This window comes from Cyanistes caeruleus, chromosome 5 (assembly GCF_971803275.1).
Source record: "Cyanistes caeruleus chromosome 5, bCyaCae1.hap1.1, whole genome shotgun sequence".
Taxonomy (NCBI): domain Eukaryota; kingdom Metazoa; phylum Chordata; class Aves; order Passeriformes; family Paridae; genus Cyanistes; species Cyanistes caeruleus.
The window spans coordinates 53,826,130-53,849,593 of NC_141705.1; the positions used below are offsets into that span (position 1 = coordinate 53,826,130).

Here is a 23,464-nt window from a genome sequence, read left to right on the forward strand (position 1 = left end):
TGGTGGTGAGGTGGAAGAGAGAAACAGCTAAGCTTCAACTTATCTACCTAAACAGAGCACTCAGATCTCCTAGATCGCTCAGCTTCTCAGGAAAGATAAGATTCCTGCTGCTAAGCAGCCCAAAAATATTCCCATCCTCTCCTGAGCATGGACTATTGAAGTGCTTACTATGAGACCCAAAAGTGATGAAAAGGATGCATTTGCAGTCATACACAGCAGCTCCTGGAGACAGAAGACAGCATGACTGTACAGCTCAGGGTGTGCTATTTGCAGCATTACTTGTTGCTGAGAATATTTGCAATTAGAGAATTAGCAAAGAGATGTATTCATATAAAAGTAATAAAATCCCACAGAAAATATGCTGAACTATTAATGTGCCTGTGCGAAGGCCAGGATATAGAGGAGGAAAACTTGCCAGAAAGGAGTCTGAATCTTAATGTTCCTTACTGGTTTAAGGAAAACAAAAAAATCCTTTAATTATTTAACAGCAAGCATTTACTTTGCCCAATGAAATCAGAGCCTGAAACCCTAAAGAGACAGGGCTCAGAAAGGTTGAGGTCAATCTAATGGTTGGTTGTTTTTGGGTTTTTTTCCACAATGCAACTGGATGGCCTGAATTCTATTCAGGGATTTGCAAGAAAAGAGTGAAGTATTCTTAAATGGCAGTTATATTATTATAACAAACCCCATAAAATATACTCTGAGTTCATTTAGTATCTTTCAAATATAAGTCTATGGCTGGGTTGTCACAGGTAAACAAACAAAAACAAATAAATAATAACTACTCCAATAACTACATTATATCATAGAAGATTAGTCATTAAATTGCAATATTGTTTTAGACATGTACAGTGTAGGAAGAAAACTGTAGAAATTTTAACTGTGTCAGTATTTACTCCAAAGGCCACTTAACAAGTTGCACTTGTTTTCAAGAAAGAAAACAGTGAATATTTGGAAACAGTATTGCCTTTTTTTTCTCCCTGTAGAAGATGCATCTGGTCTTAGCAAGGAAGGATAACCACAGTGGGACACAGCCCTCTTGCAGACACTTGTTAGGGAGTTCAGAATGGAATGCTGACACTTAACTCTCCCACCAAATAGGAAAATCCCATCAGAGCTTCTTTCAAATGGAGTTCTGGAGAACAGAACAGTGACAAAACCATTCTGTTTTAAGAAAACAATAATTCTAGCTTCCATTTAGGAGTACAAAAAATGTTTAGAAATACTCTTTAAGGGGTGAAGACAATTCTAAAAGGGCTTGGGGTGGGAGGGGGGGACTAAAAAAATTCCTTTTGAAATGGCCAGGAAGAGCTTGGTGAACTTCACAAAACAGAACCTTTCCTAATTTTCTCCTAGAAAATACTTTGTGCAAACTGACATCCTCAAAATCCCTTTCATCTAGTGATATTGCTGACTAGGAAGACACTTTCCCTCACACCCTGAACTTAAACATGAGGGCTGGCAGGATGTTCACTGATGCAATTACTGTGAAGAAGCACAAAAGTCTAAGAGACTGCCCAAGCTGAAATCTTCCCCTGTCAGGCCTGCACTGGGAGAGAGGAGGGAAAAGCAGGGGGGAAGTTCTGAATTCTGCTGAGATAATTTTTTCTTAATTAATTTTTCTTAATTATTTTTCTTAATTAATTTTTATTAATTAATTAATTAACAGCTGGGACTGTCCAGAAGGAGACAGGCAGAACTTTGACTCTCCAGTTTACCAAATGGCAAGGCTTTACTGGTATTCTTCACAGGGTCTGCATGTTTCTCACTCTTTTCCCGTAAGTACAAATGGGTAACATTTTCATACTATAAAGGAAGATATGCTCTGCCCATACAAGACTGCAGATGGATAGGGCTGGTTGCCATGCAAAGATTAATTACATGTTCTCCACTCTGATAAAAGATTGAAATTCAGCTTCACGTTTCATCCTCTCCTTACTAAAAGCAAAACCTCTGGAAATCCAGCACCAAGAGCACAGGCTGTCTCCCACCAATGCTTCTCAGTGCCTCACATTCAGACTGACACAGTTGGCTGCTGCATATCCTAAGCACATTCACCTGTGCTCCCCTCACTGTCAGAGACCAATATCCTCTGCAGATAAAAACCATGTGGGGAAGACATCCCTTCTCAGATGGCAGGAATTTGATTTGTGACCAGCCACCACAACAAAAACAGCCTCAAAGAGATGCAAAACTACACCAGATCTAAATTTTTAAAAATAATTATTTTACTGTAAGCCATATGCAAATCTCTAGACACTCGGCAATACATTGAGAAGCAGCCCAAAACCAGAGTGGTTCTTCCTTACCAGTTTCCCAAAAGCTGACTGCCACTTCCAGGATTCAAGATAAGGAGGACAAAAAGCTTTTTATTACTGGGTGTTTCATGATTTAACCCTGTTTTATTTGATATGAGGGGAGCAACTGAAGATGGAGCAGGGTCACCACTAGACCAGAATCTTCACATACAAGGCCCTCCTAATTGCAGAGCTTCCCCAAGCTTTCCCTGCTGCCTGTCCCCCCAAACCATTACAAGTCCTACCAAGTCAGTGTTGCTAAACTTGTGTATTAACTTACCGTCACCTCTTTTCCATGCCAGAAAACAGAAAAATCTCTCCCAAGTAAAAATGGATGTAAAGCCTTTGCTAGGCTCTGACATCCTTAAATCCTGCTGTTCCTCTGCTTCTCAAGCCAAGCCCACAAAGCTCTGAAGTCCTTTGTGCTTTCATCATTACACAGATTGACTCACTCCCTTTACCTTATTTTTAAAAATACTTTTTTATTTTTTCCTTTTCATCTTTACCTTATGTCTTCTCTTTTTATTTTAGAAATGCTCCCTTGTCCAGGCTACTCCATTGTGGATTCTGACTCAAATGAAATATTTATGGCTTTAAATATTCTCTAACATCCAGCACCACAGGCCATATCCATGGCTGTAGACTTTCCACTAGGCTTGTTACATTAAGGTGATGTAAGCCTCAGATCACAGATTCCCAGTCTCTTTGTAATCAGAGGTTGGTTGAGATGGCTGGAAATTATGTCTAGCACTGGGGTAAGCTCTTCCTCCTCTGTTCAGATACTGTATGGCTACAAACATCTCCTGATCTCCCACTTACTTCAGAGTTCTTTCTCCTGTCTTACTCTTTCCAGCACTGAGTCTGCTCTAAGATGTCCAGCTGATGTCCAGAGCTAGGCACAGGTTCTTCTCTGTGCTCCTTCATCCAAAGGGATGGCTTCCTCTTAGGAGCTGTGTTTTTACACAGTCATGATGCAAACAGCATTTACAAACAGCAATGCTGTTCTTCCAGACCTATAACCCTACCTCAAAACTGATATTTTCTATTATGCATCATAGAAACCTGTAATTTGGTAAGTCATCCTGAACAGGACTAGACTCCCAAAAAAGCTGGGTAGCACTTCACAGATATGTCACAGAGCGTTAAGAGAGTGGTCTTAAGAATTTTAAAGCAAATGTGAAAAGTTTAAACTGTTCTTGAATATGAAAACACATCTCTCCTGATAACAGAGCTATTTTTAATGTTTTAACTAGTGTCAGAATTGGTGATCTCATTCATGGGTGCAAACCACTGATGTACACACCATGTAAGTACTCTTTGAAGGAATTTTGGCATGGATTTTCAAAGAACCCTGCAGGACTTTTGATGCAATATACCAGCTCCCTCAAAGAACAGCACTAACTTTCAATTTTGTCACATCTAGGATCATTAGAAAACTAGGCATTATTCCTGCTATCAGAGTTTCAGCAGTGCCATGGTTTGATCACAACCAACAGCTAAATACCACACATCCACTTGCTTGTCTTCCCCCACTCTGGTGGCATGTGGAGGAAAAAAAAAAGAAAAAAGGTAAAACACATGGGTTGAGACAAGAATTGTTTGGTAATTGAAATGAAGATGATGATGATGATGATGATGATGATGATGATGATGATGATGATAATAATAATAATAATAATAATAATAATAATAATAATAATAATAATAATAATAATAGTGTTGGAGACAGCTAAAAGAGAGAGAGAGAAATAAAGCTCAAGAAACAAAAGTGATGCACAATACAGATGCTCACCACCTGCTGACCAATCCAGGACATCCAGGATAGCTTGACCCCAAACAGTGAGGTGGACACTGCTGGCCAACTGCTCCAGTTTATACACTGAGCATGGTGTATTAGACTGGGGAATATCCCTATGGTCAGTTTGGGTCAGCTCTCCTGGCTGTTTTCCCTCCCAAATTCTTGAACACCTGCTCACTGGCAGAGCATGGGAAACTGAAAAGCCCTTGTTTGGAGTAAGCAACAACCTACTACTGAGCAACAACCAAAACATCAGTGCATCATCAATGTTATTCTCACACTAAATGCCAAACACAGCACTGTACCAGCTATCAGGGGAAAAATTATCTCAGCAGAATCCAGGACAAACAGGAAAAACACCTTTTTGACTTAATCTTATAAATAATCAATCCTTTTCCATGGGAGAAAATAATTATGAAGCATAAAAATGCTGAAGAAAGGTGAACTCCACACATCAGGCATGAACAATATACAAAGATTTGCCATTTGGAATAAAAAACGTGGCTTCAATCCCTCACTTTATTAAAAAAAAAAAAATGCCTCTTTGTCCTTTCTTGTCTTCAAAAGCAGCTGTAAATATTTGCTAAATGTCACTGATAATCTCACTAGAAATCCTCACCAGAATTCTCCTTGACTAGATAACAACACACCATCTGAGAATGAGAAAGCAGGATGGGCCACACCATCCAAATTTATCTCTTGCTTGGACCTATCCACTCTTCTGTAAGACAGTCCTGTACTGATTCCAGACTCCTTGCAACATGGCCAAACCTTTTGCTTCAACCTTCCTAGCAAAGACCTGTCATCTGGACTAAGCTAACACTTTAATGCAGTATTTAATGAAACAGACTCCTTGGGAAGAGTCAGCATTTCAGATGAAAACATCACTGTCTATTTGTTTACCTGCATTTCAATTTTTTTTCCTTTTAGGTGTGATTTGGAGGAATTCAGGAGTTCTAGATCAAAGGAAGTACACAGTACCATTATAATTTCAACACTATTTTTGTGGTGCTGCAGCTCTTTTGTCCATACCCTGTCTTGGTGCACTTTCCCCCTTTCATCACCCCTTTCTCTAAAACAGAAGGGGAGGAAAAGTGTAGCACCTCAGTTTCCCAGCACTCACTTCTCTGACATAAATTCAGAAACGGCTGACGTGCAGCTGAATGACAGGCTTGTGCCAGAGCAGTTTCTCATTGAATTTTTTGGAAGGAAAAAACAGCCTGTCCTTACCTTACATACAGCAGTACGGCTGTTGCACATAAATTAGTGCTTTTTGTTGATGGTTTGGCACCTGAAGGGGAAAGTTGTTGCTCAAGCAATTCACAATAAGTCTCCTATTTCAATACCAGTTCACAAGGTCTCTCTTATTTATTGGGTTGCCACCACAAAGTTTATTGCCTAAATCAATTTTTATTAATACTCAAGGAAACAACACAAAATCAAATAGAAATACCTTGTGGAAACCCCCAAACTACTGATGTGAAAAATCACTTAAGATGATTAGCTAAATCACCTAAATAGACAGTCCCCCAAACTGGAAATTCATTGTATCAGGTTGATACAATTTATCTATCCACTGATGCAAAGGAATTATATGTAGTGTACATTGCTTTTTATGGGAGCAAATATTTATTTTCTTCTACTTGAAAAAGCTAGAACCAAGACCTTGTGCTATACCCAGCATCCAAAAATCCAAACATCCATTTCCTCTTTTTAAAGCTTCTAACTTGTTATGTAGGTAGGAAAACAGTTATTGCTGCACTGTGGCCTTGCATACAGCAAGTTCAGCACATCTAGTTGCTGATGGTGTGTGGGGGGAAAAGAAATAGCATCTCCCTCTTCTGGCCAAAGCCCTTTTTGGCTTCAGCTTCTCCTAAATGCAATGTTTCCAAGGAGCCAAAGATCTTGTGGAAAACTGGTTCCGAGTGACAGGTTTTGCCAGCCCTTCCCATGCTGACTAGAAGAGATGTTCACTCCAAATTTCAAGTCCTCTCCCTCTTCACTGGCTGCTTGCCCCCAGCAGCAGGACAGAGGGACACACTTCTCCTATGTGCCACAAATCCTGTAGCCTATTTTTTCATGCAGCAGCTTTTTGCTGAGGCCATTGGCATGTGTGAAGGAAGAGGTTGCTATAAACATGGTTCATCTCTGGTGAGGTTTGGTGGGATTCACAAGCCTGACAACCCAGCTTAGAGATGAAAAATCCTCCAAACTCCAGTGTGTGTAAGAATCCAATCTCTTTTGAAAGGTGGCTGCCTGGGGGTAAAGGCTGGATGCACTTTGCATTCCTTGCTTTTTTACTTCTACTGTATTGATGCAGATTTTGTTTCCTGTATAGAACAAAATAGGCTTGCTTGCTTGTTTGCTTTAAAAAAAAGAACACGCAATGTGCTTGTGTAAGTCAGGCCATGTGTCAAACATTCAGAGAGCAGCTTAATGAAAAGCAGGTGCTATGAGATGCTTCCAAACTTTCCACAAATGCACCAGCAATAATTTATTTGTAACTACAGTTCATCCCACTTAGCTTGTTTTCCAGAAAGTAGCTCACCTGTTGATCTGGCATGGGCACTACATTGAGCACTTTCTTTTATCCCCTTTGTCACAGTGGTTGTTCTCATACTCTGAAAGGTCCAGTTCAGCATTTGTTTTTTGAATAGGACAGAGAGAAGGACCACAGACAGACAGGAGTTTTGAGCACTGTCTGCTAATCTTGGCTGTGAGAAATGGAAGATAAAGAGGCACAAAATATTCTGGAACTGTCCCTGCATATGAGCCCTGCAGCCCATAAGAGATTAAAAACATCAAGAGTACAATTTATAAACGCTTAAATATTCTCTTATCACTGCAAAATAATGAAGTAAAAGACCTCTGAATGCTGTGAACTTTCTGTTGATGCATTTCAACTCTTTCCCTTACATGACATCAATGGTGCTAAAATGCTGCAATTTCCGGAGATATTCAGATCCTTTTGTCATTGTTGTATTTTTGACATTGAGCTGAAATCACAAAACTGCACTTTGCAGCTCTGCTGAGCTCCTTCTAGCTTACATGGAGAGAAACAAAAGAGAAAAACTGACCTCATTTAAGTGCCTGAGAGCTGAGCTCTCCTGAACATCTGGTCCTCTATGCCTAGGCAGAACTCTTTCCAGTAAGATTTGAGTAAAATAGGTAACATTGCTTTCACTTAAATTTAAACACCTGAGCCTGTCACTTTACAGCCACTGTGATAGAACCAGTCATATCATTCTCCAAAGGCAGTTCAGTGCTTTTAGAGAGGATTTCAGCCAGTAGTTTGGATTATTTAAACATCCAAATATTAGTGCACATGGACCCCTATCTCACACCTTTGAGGTAGATGAAGACTATGGGGCTTCTCTGACAGATGAAAATTGAAGCCATAATTACAAGACTCTCATCTTTGAAATCAAGAGTTTCCCAGTGCTCAGTTTTCAGTAGGCCACCATAGGGAAATTGGGAAGACAGAGGACAAAGTCCATCCAGAGGACAACATATCAGCTCCCACAGAGCACCTATGTGTTTGCCTGTCTAACAAGGATTGGCAGCAGCAAGCTATCAGAGAAATGCTGTCACAATAATGAGACAAGCAAACAGAGACAGAGGTCTTTTCCAGAAAGTAATCAGTTTTTAAAACAGCACAACACTTTCTACTTCAGTTTACTTCTACATTTACAAGCTGACGAGGCTATAAATTTGAAGAGAACTGTCTTCCATCCTACTTTGATAAATAGATTGCAGACAGTATGACAGCCTTTTAAATTAAGGACCTGACTTTCATCAAGAGAGATTTTGCAGAAATATCCCCCTCAGCAAACTTAACCTGAACTTTCTCAATCATAAGCACAAAGCCATGCATTCATCCTTCAGGAAGTATTTGTTCTGTCCTAAACATTTTTTTCTCCCAGTAGTAATTCCTGTCATAAACTCATTCTCTTGCTGGTGATGATTACATTTCAGCTATGACTTGTTTTTTGGGCCACAGTCCTTAGATTGCCCTCCACAGAGGAGTAGTGTTTGCTGTAGATCCATTAGAGAACGAGTCAATACTACTTCAGACTACTGAAATGCTTCCTTAGATACACACTTCAAGACAATAAAGGGTTATGAAATTACAGTTTATAGCTTTTAACCAGCAGATCCTTGATAGCTTGCAAACAACTCTTTTCAGCATGAGAATGGGAAACAGTACCACACCCCAAGATTTTAAGAGTGAGATAGATGTATACTCCAATGAAATGGATTAAGTGACTCAGACGTTAGCACATGTCACACTACTGTTATCCAGACATCAAAGTCCTGGGACCATAAGATGGCAAACACAGCAGTTCATATGGGATTTTCCACCTCCTCCCAAAGCACCCATCCATGCTCCAACATAAGCTCAAATTTTTTGAAAGAGATTAAAGTTGTGAGAGAGTTATTCCCACCATAAAATACCTGAGTTGCAAGGCTCGCTCTTCTTCTGCTTGAAATGCCGAAAAGTTTTGAATGTTTTAAGCAGAGCTGGGCATCCAACCTTCATCTCCCCACATCCCCAACACACAGGCTAGGTATTGGGCTGCTGTCTGCTAATCAATAACTTTTGAACATAAGCTTCTCCAATCCCATCAATCTCTTCTTGGACTTTTAAAACACAGGCAGATAAATGTCTAGAAGGCAAAGACAGCTGCTTCATTTGCTGTGCCCGCGTGGGATGAGGACTGCTCTGGAAACACACAGGACTTAAGATGCAAAGACTGTTTGGGCACTTGGTGTATTCAGTAGGAGACTTGTGGCCTGCACACAGATTCAGCCATAGAGGGGCACTTAAACAATACTGATTGTTGAAATACTTGGAGGAATCTCTTCTCAGCCTCTTTGTGCTCTGGGTTGCTAGGATTAATACAGAGAATAGCACTTTCCTGCCTCGCAGTGTGGTTTGCAAGGACAAAGAAACCTACGTAGCTCAATTCTGTGTGTTAGAATATCAAAGATTGATTTGAAGAATCAATCACTCCAAACCTATTTTTTCACCCAAAGCATCTGCTCTCAAAAGAAAAAAATGAGCTACATACATTTTACATCAGCTTGTGCATGAAGAAAGACGGGGTTAGTGGATGGAGACACTTCACACTGAAGCATACAAATTGGCTCACTGTGGGAGTGAGGGAGATGAAAATAACTCTCAGAGTTAAGGAATGACCCCAGGCCAGTCCAGCACAGGAATCGTCATCCAGTCTGCAAAAGTAGCACCTGCATCTTCAAAAAGCGAGAGTCCTTTTCCCAGCAGAAGCTAAAAATACAGTCCCTGAATAACTCAAAGGAAAATGCATTTTTGGAGGGAAAATGGGGTGACTTAAGGGAACCCCTGGAGGGCTGCAAGTCATCAGGTGTAATAGCTGAGACTGTCTTCTAGGACCTCTCTGCATAAAGTGTCTGAGATGTAGGGCATGTGGGAGGACACAATCTCTCATGGGGAAACGCTAAAGGAACTCCCCTGAGTACACAGAGAGATACTTTGTAGATCAGTGAATTTATATCAAGGGCAGTTTCCTTTCATTCCTTCTCCTATAATTTGCAACTTGGATCTAGTGTGTAATTTGGAGGGTTTGGGCATGTTTTATGTTCTTTTATTTTCAGTTTCACCTTTCCCAATCTGAGCTGAAGAGAATTTTTTGATGCCTGGCTAGCATCAAGACACGATGTAAAAAGGCTTAAAGCCAGGTATTAGTGCAACAGCTTCACATGTCTCCTGCACATTTCTCCCAAGTGTGAAAATGTTAGCTGTGCAGTGACAGGAGAGGAGGAACTGCCTGCCAGTGGACAGATTGATGGGAAAACCCTCTGGTATGGGGCAAGGCAATCAGAGCATATCTGAATCCCAGGGAACCATTTGCAACAGTGCACAGTATTATTGAAAGATAAAGCCATTGGGCTTGCACAGCTGTGCCTTACAGACTCAATTTGCAGCTTACAAGCCTCAGCATTGTGGTTTCTGTCCTGCAGCGTGAGAATTTGTTTCTATCAGGCTTGCTACAAATTTTTAGCAGGAGTCCTAACTTGTCTCACCGTGGTGTCAGTCACAAACAAGTCACTAGGGAGCAAGCTACTGCATGCCAGAAAACCAAGTGTCCTAGCCTTCCTCCATCCAGCTACTTTGACTGCTCCTGAACTTGCTAAGATACATTTGGCCAGTCATGCCTTAACTTGAAAGCATCCTCAAGACTTTGCTGCAGCACTTCAGTCCCCAAAAAGCTCATCCAGCTTTAACGTTGAGCCCAGACGTCAAGAATTATCCCTGCGCTCTTTCTGCTCCCAAATTATATTTGACACATGATGTTACAATTTTCAAGCTAAGTTGTTTCCTTTAGGCATTCACAAGTAGTCTTAAAGCTTCACAGTTAAATCTGTCATGGCGTGATCACATCCTAACAGAATCATCAGCTCAGAACCATCCTCTCCCAGTGGTAACGGAGAAGTATTCCTACAGCAGGGCAGCAGATTATTTAGAGGGAAAGACAGAATTAAAGTATTTTTTGCTTCTTTAAAGACAGCTCACCAGAGGGAAATGAAAAGCAGGCTGCTGTGGCTGCACAGTCAAATGTTTGAAAGAAGAGTGGTGATATCCTAGTTTATGCAAGTTGTTTTGTCCTCTAAATTGTTCATAAAAACTCAATTTCATCTTCCTATTCTTCTCTAATTATTTTACACAACCAGACTCTTGAATGAAATGGTATCACACACCAGGACCAGGTAACAATTGTATAGACTGAGTGGGGGAAGCAAGTTATGAGCACATGTACAAGTTAATACATATGAAAATCTTTATGAATTTTAAGCATTGTGGAAGTCCCAGCAGTGATATGCACACTGGCAAAAAGGGTAATCCATAATCCTTCATGTACAGAGGAACTTACATGTCCTCTTTCACTTGTAAGAAGCTAGTTTTGTATTAATTAACAAGCTCTAATCAGTAGGCTCAAATATAGCAGTAACTTACTGCACAAATTTTGTGTCAACACATTAGGATTATTATTTCATTTGCACGAACATTGTCACAGAGTTTTGATGGTTTTAATTGAGACATGCTTTCTCTGATTATATTTTAACAAGATTTATGAATAAATACCACAGCAAGAAGTCTGCAACATCTGGATGAGTCTTGCTCAGAATCATTATGACAGCATTTATTTTATCAGAGTCACTGGAAAATACTCTTATCTCTGGTTACATGACAAGCAGCAAGAATTCAATCTGTGTGTCTGGTGTGTAGGCTGATTGCTATCCCTTTAATAGTCTGCATTGTTAACAGTTGTGCAGCTTGAACTGTTTGAAAGCCTTTTTCCTTCATAATGGAACAAAAAAAGCTTCCCACTCTCCACCCCCCCAAATTTAACCATTTCTCTTCCTTTCAGTGAAGATGCACGCTTCTAGGGAAGCTAAATCCCAGCAGGCTCTTTTACAGACTGACCTTTATAGAGATGCTGCCAGTCCTGGATCAAGTGACATGTAAATGTAATGGGCAAAGGTGTCACTGAAAGTAGTATACACAGCCAGAGAAATTAAAAATAGAGGGACATTAAGTCAGCCACCCAATCTTCCCTTTCTCTTTAACAACATAAGCCCATAGAGAAATAAGAAAAAAAATAGAGAAGTCCGATTTGTAATTCTCCTTAATTGTCAACAGAGGAAAATGTGTTCTGAGATCACTGTATAACATGGATATACTATTCAATTGTTTACAAAAAAAATCTTTCCTACAACTCTGTAAATTATACCATCAGCTTGTTAGCATGTCTTGTTTAGCTGTTGTACGAGATAGTAAACCTCTTTCAATGAATGACCAGGAGTAAATTTAAAGGAGAAATGGTTACCAGACCTAAGAACACCCTACCAACTGATGTCCAAGATGAGTGCAATGAAACTTAATATTTTTATAATTTTAAGAAACCAAAAAAATCCCACCACCACCAAAAACCCCATCAAGTGACAACACTCACCATTCTCTTCTTGGAGAGAATCCCCTGGAGGGATTTCATTTCTATTTGCAAATCTCAATATCCACTCTAAAGAATGAGAAACTGCTGTGTGCTGATTGATGGAAGGTCAGTGACTCTTGGCTAGTGTGGAACAATACAAAAAAGCATGTATTAGGACTTTCTTCTGTATACTCAGGCTCTGCAGCAACTTAGTACAATGCTTTTGGATTATTGACTCCATATCATTGCACAATCAGAAGAATGAGAGATCTTCCTATGGTTATTGCTATCGAATACATAACAAGTCTTCCCAGGAAAATGAATTATCAGTGTTCAGGCATTCAGACCAAAAAATTAACAATTCAATGAAGTTCTTTGTTAAGAGACCCTCAGGGTGAAGGAAGGGGGGAAGCAGACAAGAGCATTTATTGTGTTCTTGTTCCCCCTAGTTTTATGGGTTTATGTTATTATTATAAAAAATACGCTGGGTGTATTTAGTGGCAATATCTTTATTAACTATTGTTCAGGGAACTCAATTCTGAATGAACAGATGCTGCTCCATTAAAGTAAACCACAGCATCTCTTTTGAGGGAATAAATGATGTTTACCTGAGACAGTGGATTCACAAGAACCTTTATATCTTTATTACTTTACTGGTAGAAAAATAAGACTTATAACAATAGAATTTAACAAAGAAATAGTCTTGTGAAATAAAAGGTAGAGTTAATTTTCTGTATATGTTTCTTCAGTGAGGTTGAAGATCAAGAATTTTATTATGGAATTTGAATGATAGTAATACAGATTTTCAGTATATAATTAGGTACATGTAAGGTACATGTATTCTTGTTTTTTGGCCAATAAGAGAGGGTCTATTGTTTAATTTTGTCCATATGTACATATTTCACATATGTGTTACAGTCAAGAATCCTTACAGCCCATCTTGATCATCCTTTAGGAAACAGCACAGTGCAGAACATTTGTATAAATCACATTTAAAACATGTAGATTGAAAGTTAACAGTAAAATAAATGTTTTTTGGAAAAGGTTGCAGGACAAAACTGCAGACTGACACATTCATTGGCACAAGCCATTACCACATGCTGCATGTAGGGACCTGGGCAAAGCTGCTGTCAAATCCACAAACCAAGCCAAATTTTGCCAAACCTTGAAAGAATCCTGCATAATTTTGGTGATAGTCATTGACTCACACATTTCTCTTTGCACTATCAGGGGAGTTGAGCACACTGCTCAGGTAACCATGCTACCTACAACCTTGGAGTCGCCTCCCCAACCACAGCAGGCAGCTGGGAATGACCATCCATTGCAAATCCCACCTCTGGACAAAGGGAGTTTCAAGGGCTCACCATCTCTCAGATGAGACTGTCATTACCCAAGTCTCAGCAAAAGCCTGCACTTCCCACATGGCAAACAGCCAATCTGGGCTGGCAGAAGGCATCCCAGTCCATGGCAGGGGGTTGAAACCAGATGATCTGTGATGTTCCTTCCAACACAAACCATTCTATGAGTCTATGATGCTATGATTCCAGGATTCTATGATTCTACAATTCCACGATTTGACTGGCAGTGAACAACTGGTTCTCTAACTGCAACACAAGTGACATCTGAAATGCAGCCATGCATCTATTTTTTTCCCCCAAGCCCGTGATTTATTTATTCCACATCCACCTTGCACTGCCATCTGAATAGGTGGGAGCTGTAAAGCACCACAGATGTGATTCTTGTTCATGTAAGTAAGGACAGTACAAGCCCTCAAGACCCCCATCTGAACAGGGATTTGGATTACTGAAACTTGGCAGAGAACATGCAGAAGTAACAAGGATGGAAACTTCAACTATGTGTCCAAAGCCTCAGACAGGAAAATCTCTGTTGGTGCTGCACCACTTCAAGGCAGCTCCTGTGACCCTGACTGAAGACCCAGCAACAGACTTCTGCTAATTCCACACTACTTCTCTCCTCCTCTATGCCACCTCTGAGAGACAAAGCTGCCTACTTAGAAAAAACATGGCTTTGAGGGGGCTTTGTTTCAGAGTTTCAGAAGTAGGTTTAGCCAAACAGCTTGCAGCTTCAGTGCAGTTTGCTGGGAATACATACTTTGAGGAAGTGGAAAGCACCAGTAATGCAGCACATGGTGGTCCTTAGAGGACAGTGGGCCTACTAGGACACAAGGAGGGAAATCTTTGGGGGATGTACAAGGCATGGAATCAGTCAAAACACTGAAAAAAATTAGTAAAATTAAACCTCTGCTTCCAAGTTAGCCTGGGCTGATCTAATAGCTTGCTGTCACATTCCTAATTTTTTTTTTTAATCCATCACAAACTGCAGCCCTGCACTCTTTGCCAGCACTGGCTTTCCTCCAATCCTGCACTGAGCCATTTCAGTTTGCTAAGCTGGCAAATAGTAGGTCACCACATCAGCTAGGGAGAAGTGCTCAGCTCTGGCCTTCCCACCAGACAGCCTGCCTTTTGATCAGAACAGGTGGCTCCACAGCCATTCGTCAGACCCTGTGAAAAGCTTCCCAGGCTAAACTCCCAGGGCTCTTCTAATACAATCATTCTCCCTTAACTTGGGATAAAATTGTATTTTCTCCTGATTTCTCAGAATAAGAGGATAACAAAAGTCGCTTTTGAAATTTGGTTACACAGATTTCACATGGTTGGATCACTGGACAAATTGCTGTGCTAGAAACCTCTTTCTTTAAATCCTTCTAGAAGCAGCCCAGCAGCCTAGATTTGATGGATAGTCAATTCCATGAAGGTCATCAGCCAATCACTCACAACATCCATAGCCCTCTCCAAATTCCTCAGAATTAAAAGTTCCCCTCTTTAATACTTTGTGGAACTTCCTTCATCCTCTCTGAAACACACCAGAAAGCAGGTCAGATTTCATAAACTGTTGGCATTTTTACTGAAGATATTCCACTCTCCCCTCACACATTGAACACATTTTTCTTTCTCTCTTCCATGCAAGCATTTAGTTCACATAGGAAGGAGGAACAACTGACCCAACTATCAATTTCCTCTTCTTGTTGACTTCTTGCTTAAAAGAGGAGGTAACAACATGCAAAGGCTCTCTTTTGGGCAAATACTTCAGATGCTGCTTAGATAAGATCTATGTCAGGAGTTCTCAAGAGCCTTCCCTTAAAAAGGGCTTTATCTCTACCTGACATAGTTTATGGAGTAAAGAGAATGTTTCTAGATGGGAGTCTAACCAGAAAAATGTGAACCTGAAAGCAGGTATTTAAGTTACTGGCTGGGACCATCAGGGAAAAATTGAAATACCCCAGTGCCTCCCTCTTCAGCAACCCTGTAATGAGAAACAGAATGATGACAGAAAGCTGCAAAAGCCAAATGCATGAGCACTGCAATGTAAGTACACTTGACAGCAAAATGAATGCATCAAATCCAATGTTTGTGCTGGTGGCTCCCTTTTACTGCTCTTTGGATTGTATAATACAATTTGGATGCCTTGGGCCTGAGCTGCAGATGAGCAGTTGGCTGTAAAGTTGGTTGTGCCAAGCTTGACTCAGCTTTCTCTAATTTGTTATGATACAAGTTTAGGCCTCTGCTGAGTACACAAGCAATGATCACATTAATTAACACCTACAGTGTTTGACTGCAAAATTGCTTTAGACATGCCCAACACCTAATCCCATAGAAATGGGAGAGCTGTTAAAGCATGAATTGCTCCAGTAGTTTAAAATCATTGTGCAAAGTAATTAAAAACATAATTGTGGTTCCAATTGTTAAGACACTTCATTACTTCCTCAATACTCTGTTACTTTCTCGGTACCAAGTCTCAGATATGTTAAGCTGCCAATACTTCCTAAAGCCCACAGAGGAAATTCAGTTTCAAGCCAAAATATGCCTATAATAGCTATTTTCCATAATGACTGCTAATACTTAATTAGAGAGGACCAAGAAATCTTCATGTTCCTTCCTTCCAGCTTACCTTATCCAATGGATTAATTCCTACTTCTCTATTTCTCTGCTGAACTTCTGCAGTGTTTTTGTTTTAGAAGCAGACATCCAGTGTGGAATAAAGAGAATGTCTGCAACCACATGTATTATGGCTGTCAAAGTAATTTGTATAAATAATATTTTGAAGGCCAAATATCAACGTGGATTGAATTGTATGGCTGATTTTCCAACCCCAGATATCTGGCCATGTACAAATACTGACTTCATTCTGGTACAAAAGATACAAAAGTGCATCTACAGCAGATAACATTAGCTGTATCCTGAAACATTTGTAGTATGAAGTTTTTGGGGCTCCTAATATTATGAACAGACTTTAGAGGTAAATAGTCATTTTGGAGCACTAAAATACAGCAGTAAGAGCCTCTCAGTGTGACCCACTTAGCTGGCTGCTTTAACAGTACTTCTTTTAAAAGCTGCACTCAAGATAGGTTCACTACTTGTAGGCAACTGCAACTTCAAATTTCAGAAGGGCTTTCACAGCTGATGGACAATTTGTACTTTTAATTGAAAGCAAGGGTAGGGAAAAAGGGAAGAACAAAGCCAACATGTATTTTGGAGACTCCATTCCCATGAAACAGCTATGTAGAAACTGACCTAGCACAAAACTCCAGTGGATAACATTGCACTTGCTCTTCTACCCAGCACCAGCTGGATCTGTTCTGAGCCAAGACAAAAATGAAGTAATGTTTTGTAACAGAAAGAAAATCCCATTGCTAGGAAGTCAAAAGTGAAATGTGCCATTGGTTTCATGCAAAGTGAGACTGCCAAGTGATTTGGTGAAATATTTTTTAAGATGTCCTGGAAACTCCTCCATGCAATAGCAGTTTCCCTGATTAAAGGCAGTGTTATGTTAAGACCCATTTAACAGTCTTACCCTGACCCTGTGTAATAGATCTGAAAAGACCACACCAAAAGTTTGCAGTTTTCAAGGAAATGGTTGCTTGCATAGGTTTCATTTTTACACTTAACCCCCAGGGTAGGAGCTGCATCTATTCTGGATCAGATCTCTTATTAAAATCCACTGTGCTACAGAAATGAAGTTTTTCTCTACAGCTATCACTGAAATCATTCATCAAACTCTACAAATTGTCAGAATGGGTAAAAGAAGCTCCTGCGGCAAAATAAGTTTAGGAGCCTTGTCGGGTGTGTTTCCCTATGCATCCAGACAGACAATCATTAAAAACACAAGGCTAGAAAATACACATTTCTATTGTGAAAGAACTTCTATTGTGGACAAAAAAGGTGTATTTCAGGGGAATGGAAAATGCCATGTGAGTAGTCCTGAAGTAATTTCTGAGGTGTGTAGATGTGGAAAGACCTGCCTTCCAGACAGATCACTTAGTAACACAGTGAGGTCTATGATAATTCCAGCCCTATCCGCAGGAGCCTACAGAAATCACATCCTTGTAGCTTCATAATAGACACATGGGATGGAGCATGGGTATAACTAATTTTTCTTCTGGCTTTTGCTCTGCTCACATCCAACATGGAGTCTACATATTAAAAAAATGTATATTATGCATCTTACTGGGGACAATTCCCAATGTGCTTTGAGGGAGACCCTCACAGGAGGGATGAACACCACACAGCTGATCTCATAGCAATTTTTTGCTTGCAACGAAGGTGATACAAGGATAACTTAAAGATTGGTTTTAAATTATTTCAGAACAATCCATGAACACTTCAGACAACCAAGCTGTCATCTGAATGAAGATGTCTCTTCAGAGAAGAGGTCATCATGAAGACACAGCTCTTTATATGTCAAAGTTACTATTTTGCAGTTTGTAGTACTTATTAATATCAACCAATTGACTCCTTCTGAAAGCAGATGAGAAGACAAAAAAGTAGGAGTAGATGAGATAGACACAAGGCAGGCTGGGAGAGACAGGACAGTCTATCACGGTTTCTATCCCATATGTTCACTTACCAAACTCAGCTGGTGGAGCTAAGAAGTGACAATAAAGAAGATGAATGGCTACGCACTTCTCAGCAAAACTCGAATGTCTAAACCCTTAAAGTTTTATTTCCCAATAGAGTGAACACATGCTCAATGAAATTAGGCTGAAGTACTACAAAAGTGTGAGAAAGGCAGAGTTTTTGCTGGCAATATCAGACAGTGAATACTGTGCAGCATCCCAGCAAGGTCCAGGGCTTCTACTAAACCTTTAGATGTTAAGACATCTGAAAAAGTTGTGTCTCTGCAAAACCAATCACCAGTGAACTGTGATATTAAATCAAAAGGTGCAACACAGATTAGCAAGAGCCTGTTAATAAACTTCAAGGTAATACAAAAACATTCCCTACCAATGAGTAAAATTTTGATAGTTAATAATTTATCTATTAAGTATTGTATGAATATAAAATAACCATATTTGTTTTGATAAGAACGTATTAACCAATATTCCACTTAGTGATCCTAACAGCAACAGCTCTCCCTAACTAGGCACAAGGCAGAGATTTCACTGAACATTTTCCTATCCAGAGCTCTTTGCATAGAAAGCAGGTGTTGCACTCTCAGTAGCTATCAGGTGACCTGTTTTAACCTTTTCTTCCTCTTCCTTAGATCCACAAGACCTTTATTTTGTTATACAAAGGAACAATTAAAGATTACTAAAGTTCCCAAAAACAATTACAATAGCTAGCCTTAGAAATTCAAGTCAGTTTTAAAAGACTCTAATCTTTGAAAGGCTGCATTCTCCAAGCGTTAAAGACAAAGGGTAAAGACCGTGGCTAAGCTTGCAAGATGAAAGAAGAGTAAGAATAAAAAGAAGGAGGTTAGCGTCTCTGGAACACTCTACGCCAGACCTCTTTATTTCCAGTCAAGTTTTTCAATCAATCAGCTACACTTCCAGAAAAATGTAATGTCTTTCCTTACACATTAAGCTACAAAAGCAAAATGCAGGCATAAAATCATATATACTTCCAGCAAGCACCTTCTGCACTATGCTGATATCTGGCCTGCTGCCCTGCCTATTAACATCTCAATTTCTCAGTGCAGCAGAACAAATGGGGAATAACAAAGCATGAAAACTTGCTTTTACATCTTGATTTTCACTCTTCTTTGGGGACATGGAAGTAAGCAGACATTAATTTCTTGGTTCAATATTTTTAGAACACTGCTGTAGGAGAAAAGACATGGGCATGGGAAGAAAGGAGAACATTTAAGCTAAACAAAGAAATAGGAGAAAAAAGGATCTAAAGGTTCCCTACTAGAAAGCCAGTGCAGTAAAAGACATTTCAAAGAATAACAGCACCCTCATTGATAAAAGTCACTGAGCAAGGGACAGAAGGGATCTCTGACAGCTTCTGCCAGGGAATTACTCAAGCCAACCAAACTTGGCTGACCACCTCAGCTGACAAAGCTTGTGTACACACTGAAAGAGAAGGGATAGAGGTGAGGATCACGGCTCCAGAAAATTGCCCACGGTTTTCCAGACTCAGGACAAAAAAGGACTAAAAAAAAATAATATAAAACCACCAATTATTTCCCGTTATTACATTTACTTCCACTAACAGATTTTAGGATTACCAAATATGATCTCAGAGTAAACAGTGGATGGGATATGAAGTATTTCCTTGTGTCAGATCTAGTCTATTTTAAGTTAGAAAGGTTTTTCCTCACACCTATGCGAGCTAAGAAGCATTGGCAAGACCAGTGTTGTTTTCACAGAGCATCTTAAACAGGTTTAATACACTTGGTGGGAAGAAGGAAAAGTTCATCCTATCTTAGAAAGTAGCCTGGTCTAGGTGACCGTTGGATAATGCTGTCAACCTGCCATTCCAAATACATTTGGGGTCAGAAATCATGACCTGGGTCAAGGATATGCTGACAAACATCTTCAGGCTGAAACAAAGATTCAGCCTCCAGCCTCAATCAGCACTGGAGCCAAGACCCATAAAAAGCAGACATTTTATGATGTGGCTGTCCCTGCAGTGGAAAAAAGGACATTGAAGCCTTGCCAGCTGACTCATCACATGGACAAGGACTTGCTGGTCATCAGGCATGGATTGCAAATGAAGACTCAGTGGTTACAGGCTAAATAAACTATTTCCTCATGTAGTCAGGCATCCTGTTCCTTTCCCTACAACAGTATTGATTATGATGTTTTCTTATAGTAGGTTTCCCCACCCCTCATTAAAATAGGGGTCTTTTCTCTATGCTCCTTCTTTGTGTCATTGCTTGCAAATTCACTGATGCTGAATCATTTCCTTCTAAGGCGCTCATGAATAAAATATGAAGATTATAAGTCCAGGATTCTTTGATGTGCTTTCAAGCATTAGGAGCTCAATCAGTTCTGTGCAGCTATGCCTTTGAAGTTTCAACTGGGCATTTTCTTCCTCAAAAAAGAAAAGCTTTTGTCCTTTTGAAGGATGACTATCTTAAAGATATACTACTTATTTTGGTTTTATCCTTGATAATTGTTTAAAAGTCAGAGGACAGCACAAGGATCAGAAAAGGAAATAGTAACCATTAAAAAGGGTTACCCTTGGGGTAAACATGGATTTATGAACCTACAAGGACCTTTTGACTTATCCCATTTCCATACCTATCAACATCAATGCAATTACTTCAATATCAACCTGGAATAACACAAGGCAGACCTCAAGTTAGATTATTCACAGAAATATAGAGCAACAATCATTCCAAGGAAGGGCTCTACCTCTTAACTTGGTGCAAGTTAAATGACCAAGGAGCAGTGAGTAATTTCAGAAAGACACACTAAAGGGAAAAAACCCACTAAATTTTGCCATGTCCCTGCTTACATAGAAATATCGCCCTTTGTATGTACTAGTGCTCATAATGTGTTATGCTGTTTCTTAGTTTTGTCAGGTTCCAGGAATGAGATGTGATTGCTCAGAGCCTGAGCAGCTCCCACAGCTTAAACACCCGTCTCCTTGAAGAAGTGCATTAGTGCCTTGCAGTGACATTCATCATACGGTACTGTGGAACTCAGAGAATACTTTACCCAAAGCGCTCCCATGCAGTCATCCTAAGCCCAGAAATAAAATCAATTTGCTTTAATTCTCTTTCTACAGACATCACTGTCTGCCAGTTTTTCTTAAGGAATGCTTCCTTCAGAAGATAAAATTTCCTCACAAGGAAACATGGTCTTTTATTCTCTTCACTAATTGCTTTTTTCAAACCCTGTCCTAAAGAAGGGACTTGTGCAATTTCTGTAGTTACGGTCTTTTGCAACAATGACACGATTCAAGTATGTCCAACCTATTATTGTAATAGCCTGCAGTAAGCTGCACTTAATATTCAACTCCACACAGCTACAAAATTAGTCAAATAACAAGACTAATCTGTGGTGGACTCTGTGAGGCTTCAGCATCAGCATCACTAGTAGACAAAGTAGGTATTTTTCTGCCTGCCACATCTGAATACTCATTGTTTTGCTCACAGGTGGATTCATGGAAGCAGCAAGAGAAATCAAACTTGAGCACACACCTATCTCCAGAATACCTTAACTCTGCTTATGGAAATGACCAGATACTTACACAGAGACATCTACCCTGATTCCAACACATATCCAACATTTCTGCTTTCACCCACCCATGTGTGGGAATTTGGGGTCTTACCTTCTAATAATCTCCTCAGTAAAGATGGGTTTGAAAAGATGCAGTGAAGTAAAATGCTAGACCTTCCTAATCACATATCCATAGCGCCAGTGATCAAGCACCACATGGAAAGGCAGCCTCTCTGTGCCCCCATCCCCTCTGAACCACAGAATGCCTGGCTGAAACAGTCCAGCAGATGACCCCAACAACCATCTCCAGATCCAGCAGGAAAATGATCTCACACCATCAGCCCCTTCTCCTGGGTATCTGTGCCTGCATCTTCTGTTGCAGAGACTCAGGTGCTCAGACCTAAAGCCAACACCATACATTACTGAACTTCACTGCTTCTTTAGACAAATGGAAATCGAAAATAAAGCAAGACTTTGAGTACACCAAAGAAATCCAGGCTTATTTAATATAACAATATTAAAAAATAGGCTTTTTATTCTCCCTGGCAAGTGACAATTTTATTGCAGCCTAAAAAAGGCAGTCACACTGTTTTTAAGAAGCTGTAGGTGTGGAAACCATGAGGGAGATCATCAGCTCTGCAGTGAACTAATGCATTCAAATAAATAGTTTGATTAGAAATGAGGATGTCATATTCTTGACCTAATTTTGCTTCCTTAGTGGCTATGGATGCCAAATTACACTGTGGAAATAGCACACAATTTATTCTCTTGCATGTGACTGAAGCAAGGTTTAGAAATTACTTTTTTTCAACAGTTCTCATTTTTCATACTTTTTATCAGTAGTTAAAAATGAATGAAGATTACTTTAACTGCATGATATTAGACAAAGAATAAATAAAACTGAGGACTGCTGAAAGATTATTTTGATACATTTTAACCATTTAAATAGTCTAGATATGCTGGTAATGTGCATTTTTACAACAATTTTCTTAACTCCTCGGATAGGAATACATAAGTACAGAAATTCTCTTCAGGGATAAACGCACTTAAAGCAGTTATTACAGCTTTTAAAAAAAATTGCAGTTATTTTACATCCACTTAGCTGAAAATAGTATCCCAAACATTGTCAGACTCCTGTTGCTGTGGAAACACATTGTTCATAGTTTGCCTGTCTGAGGCAACAAAGAGTCTCAAATATTGAATTAAATACACTTAAGTCCAGCACTTAGATTTGGCCACCATGCCCCAGCTGAAAGCTAGTTTATTTAAATTCTACTTAGAGGTGTCTTCTCACTGAGAGCCAAACTATTACTTAAGATACTGAGAGCAAAAGAATTTCCAGGTGTTAAGAAGAAAGATGGTTTAACACTGTGCAGCAGCACTACAGACAATAATAAAGAGGGTTTTGCTTTCACTTGCCACTGCTGGGTGGGGTAGAAGTCAGCAAGAGGTATCTCTCCTTAGAGCTGAAGCCACTCTGTTTGTGGAAGATAAATCAGGAACTTCATTCCCATTTCAGCAGCACAAAATCATTCTACTGACCTCTGTTTAGCTCCCAGTAAGTGATATTTGGACACTACTTCTGCTTTGCAGCAGAACACCCCACGCCCCTGTGCCAGCTATGATGCTCCAGGGGATGCTTTCCTTTCTCCCAGAAAAGAGAGAAAGGAAAGAGCTCTGCCCTCTTTTCCAGTGCAGAGCTGCAGGGTGCAAAAGTAGCAGGAGGTGTTTCCTTTAAAGCAGGGCAGCTTGATGGGCCTGGTACCAGCACTGCATAAACAATGCCAGAGATGGGGAAGAAGCAGAACACTGCACAAAGTTCCATCATGTGCCCCCTTAAAATCAATCCTGAAAATCCATCCATTAAACACAGAATGTACACAGCATTTCTGAGCACCGAAGGAATATGGCCTGACCATCACTG

General features: G+C 39.9%; 1 long non-coding RNA gene across 5 annotated transcripts in view; it reads right to left on the minus strand.

Moving 5' to 3' along the window:
* LOC111928797 (uncharacterized) overlaps positions 1-13,594 on the minus strand; it is a 92,257-nt gene extending 78,663 nt beyond the window's left edge. For 3 of the 5 annotated variants that reach the window (XR_015286788.1, XR_015286789.1, XR_015286787.1), the window contains exons 1-2: positions 13,436-13,594; positions 12,093-12,212 (exon numbers count right to left, since the gene is read on the minus strand). This is a non-coding gene — a long non-coding RNA (uncharacterized LOC111928797). The remainder of the gene's footprint in view (positions 1-12,092; positions 12,213-13,435) is intronic. The other 2 variants (XR_002864309.2, XR_015286790.1) reach the window with 1 other exon arrangement.
* Between the last annotated feature and the right edge of the window lie 9,870 nt (positions 13,595-23,464).